Source organism: Triticum urartu, chromosome 2A (assembly GCF_056163025.1).
Source record: "Triticum urartu cultivar PI428250 chromosome 2A, HENAU_Tu73, whole genome shotgun sequence".
NCBI lineage: Eukaryota > Viridiplantae > Streptophyta > Magnoliopsida > Poales > Poaceae > Triticum > Triticum urartu.
The window spans coordinates 69,133,481-69,137,449 of NC_141874.1; the positions used below are offsets into that span (position 1 = coordinate 69,133,481).

Here is a 3,969-nt window from a genome sequence, read left to right on the forward strand (position 1 = left end):
AGATTTTCTCTTATTTTAATCCTTTCCGCACTCGCAGCTCTGTATAATTTTTCTACTTATGAAATTAATGTCTATTATGTCCATAGTTTACTGTTATATCTACATTTTATTTTTCATGTGTTCCAAGACTTGGCTACATGAATTTGAGCATTTGCGTACAGATGAACAAAGCCTCTTTTGAAGTTACTATAAGTCAACCATGTACACTAGAGTTATTTCAGGACTCTTACAGGCCAACCTAACTACTGAGGATTGGAATGCATGTTCAAATATACAATATTGTTTGAAATTTCATGCAAAGCTGGCATTATTACCACAATTTTCGCAAAAAAAAAGTCCTCGCAAAAAAGAAAAAGCCACTCGCGTGCCTTATCCACCTCGCCCCGAGCCCCCGACCACTCTGCCTCCACGCCGCTCGATCCACCCCCGCCGCCGCCTTGATCTTCGCCGCCGCCGCCCCCTTCTGCGCCGGCGCTGCCCCGGCCCGGGCCGCATCGCGGCGTCCCCGCCCTGGCCGCATCGCGGTGCCCCCGTCCCCGCCCTTCACCGCGCACGTGCCCCCGTCCCCGCCCCGCGCGCCGTCGTCCGTCCCCGCCCCGCACCGCCGCCGGCCGTCCCCGCCCCGCCCTGCATCGCCGCCGGCCGTCCCCGCCCGCCCCGCATCGCCGCCAGCCGTCCCTGCCCCCTTCCCGGCCCCGTCGTCCCCACCCCCTTCCCGCCCCGCAGCTGCTGGTGAGGTGGCCGTGGCCGCGGCTCCGGCGGTCCGGCGCCCCCTTGCCGGCCCTCTGCTACTGGTGAGCACCGGCTCCGGCGGTCCGGCGTCCTCTGCGGCTGATTTTTTCCTTTTTTTTAGCTTTTTACCTACTGTTAGTGCTTGGATAATGACTCAATTTGATATATACCTACTTATAGTGCTTGGATATGTACATATTGTTAGTTCTTTTTAGTTTTTTACCTACTGTTAGTGCCTGGATATATAAAAAAGTCAATTTGGTGCTTCGATATATATACTGTTAGTGCTTGGATATTTTACGTTGTTCTTCCTGAATGTCGAATGCAAGGAATAGCACTACAGCAGCTTTAGTTTTTCATCACGAAAAAGTAATGAAATATGGTGTGGTGCGTGCACAGGAGAAGGGACTAGAGAGCATTAGCAAGACCCAAATTTTACATCGATTTGGACCTCCTATTAGTCACAGTAGTTTACTTGCTTGGAGTTTTCATTATGGCTGTCTCCCAATATACAAATGTACCGAGTTTGATTACCATGTTAAGATTACTTATATAATATATGATGATATGTATACTTCCACGGCGATGAGATGATATATATACTTTTGGCACGGTGGATTAGCATTTTTTGTTGTGTCGCATCTTCGTGATGAGTGGTTTTTTGTTCATGATGGTCTTGCTACAAAATAATGATGTAATATTTTTTGACACTTCATGATCTTGCTAAAAAATCTATGAAGGCATCTAGTAAATAAATCTATGAAGGCATTGGTCCGTGATCTAAGCTTTTGACACTTGATGATCTAAGTTTTTTTGTCGGTAAAATTTACAGGCTTTCAGTGTTGCATATCTTTGGAGTCATCGTCGTCGAAGGCATTGGTCTGTGATTTCGTCGCTGTTTGACTACTTCGTCTACAGTCAAGGGTGAGCTACAAATCCATCTTAATAATCATGTCACTAGATTTTCTTTTCTCGTCAAGTCGCGTAACCTAGGCGTCTCCCGTCCGAAATGGTTGCATCGATAAATATGCATTCAATTGCATATTTATCACCGCAGCTTTTTTGGATTGTCCAGCGTTTTCCACGGACAGCCCGAGGATGTGTAGATTGGGTACGTTGTCCATGCTCTACCCTGTTCCGAGACAGGATTTCGGCGGCGCCTCTCCGTTGTTCTTCGGAGCACATCCTCTCGGCTATTAGCCGCGACGTGTATCTGGAGAACAGCGGGGAGGTGCTGCCGAAATTTTGTCTTGGAACGGGGTAGAGCATGGAGAACGTATTCAATCTACACATCGTCGGGTGGGATTAGGACCCATCTTTTTATTAATGTGTTTATTATTCCTTATTATTATGCCTTTTCCTTCATTTTTAATGTACTAATTGTTTATTCTCTTTTCAATGCAGGTTTGTGGAACATGGGGAAGGCTGACGGCGTGGGTTTCCTACGCAAGGTCGTCAACATGCCTAGTCGGAGTGGTCGAGCACGTAATCCTTCCCCCCCCCCGACTACTTGATGATGACTTCTCACAGGGAGGTCGAGGTGCCCCCAGAGGAGGAGGGGGCGGGGGGAGAGCCCCTAGAGGGCGAGGGGGTGGGGGGGAGAGCCACTACAGGGGGTCGCGGCCAGAAACAGCGCACCCTCACCGACTTAGGGGTGTTTCCTTCAAGGCACTCCTCTAGTGAGGTACCCTCTAACGAGGAGGAAGAGGACGAGGAGGTTCGGGAGGAGGAGGAAGTTGGGGAGGGGGCACTAGTAGAAAACAGGGCTTTGGTCCAGGCCGGGTCAGCCCATTATTCCCAGTTCAGTCCAGAACCGGGACCAATGTGGGCATTGGTCCCGGTTCGTGAGCCCAGGGGGCCGGCCGGGCCACGTGGGCCATTGGTCCCGGTTCATCTGGACCTTTTGGTCCCGGTTGGTGGGATGAACCGGGACCAATGGGCCTCGCTCCTGGCCCACCACCATTGGTCCCGGTTGGTGGCTTGAACCGGGACCAAAGGCTCCCCTTTAGTCTCGGCTCATGTCACCAACCGGGACCAATGAGGTGCCTATATATACCCCTCGCTCGCGAGTAGAGCACCCTAGTGCTCTGTTTTTCTCTGGCCGAGGGGGAGAGGGCTTGGTGGTGCTCTAGCTCACCTCCTATGCACACAAGGTGTTCGATGGAATGCCCGAGCCACACTACTTAAGCTTTCTCCTCTCCAAGCTTGACATCCAAGCTCCATTTTCCATAATATTTTTCTAGGTTTAGTGGTCCGTCACGCCTCGTCCCTGTCTTCACCGCCGTTGATCACCCGCGCCGAGCTCATCGCCGGCACCATCGTGGTGAGCCTCTTGTTTTATCTTCTTTCTGAAAGGAAAAATATTCTTACTTGTATGTTTACATAGATACTTGTATTATTTTCTTACTTTTATTATTGCATCTTATATAGTGCGATGGTTTTGGTATCCGCCCCCGTCGGCCCTCGTCCTGTCTATGATTCGGATGTGGTATATATATTATCTTTATAACTATTGGTTCATTTATTGTTTATGAAAATTATGCCGACCAACGTGACATAGATTTTATTTATGTAGGATGTATGTGGATCGGAAATGCCAGCCGACCCTATTGTCGAGAGGTTAAATTTAGTTGAAGAAGAAAACAATTTGTTGAAGGAAAAAATAAAAAAATTGAGGAGGAGAAGATGATATTGGAGTTGCATGTTGCGGATGTCGTCGATGATCACAAGATCAAGATGGATGCAATGCGCTTGAAGATTAGAAAGATTAGAAAATATGTCATTCATACCGAGGCTTGGTATCATTATGCCGTTGGATCAATTGTTACCTTGGTTGTGATTATGACCGCATTTGTTTTCGCATTGAAATGTTTTACATAGTTTCAATGTATGGTTTAATTAATTAGATGCTCTAAAGAGCTATATGTTGTTAGATGAGAACTATGTATGCACTTTGGTTTTAATCGCATTGAAATGTTTTACATAGTTTCAATGTATGGTTTAATTAATTAGATGCTCTAAAGAGCTATATGTTGTTAGATGAGAACTATGTATGCACTTTGGTTTTAATGTGATGATGAACTTCTATTAATTTGGACACTTAATTATATATAATGCACGCAGATGAACCGGCAATGGATGTACGGTGACAGACACACCCGCGAGTACATTAAGGGCGTGCATGAGTTTCTCGATGTGGCTGAGGCAAACAAGCAGAATGGTTTTATGTGTTGTCCA

At 47.3% G+C, this 3,969-nt stretch overlaps 1 long non-coding RNA gene across 1 annotated transcript; it reads left to right on the forward strand.

Moving 5' to 3' along the window:
- The first annotated feature begins 352 nt into the window (after positions 1–352).
- LOC147983820 (uncharacterized) lies at positions 353–3,717 on the forward strand. Its single transcript, XR_015615756.1, has 5 exons — positions 353–794; positions 1,565–1,656; positions 2,137–3,055; positions 3,163–3,220; positions 3,308–3,717. It is a non-coding gene; the product is annotated as an uncharacterized LOC147983820 (long non-coding RNA).
- Positions 3,718–3,969: the final 252 nt, after the last annotated feature.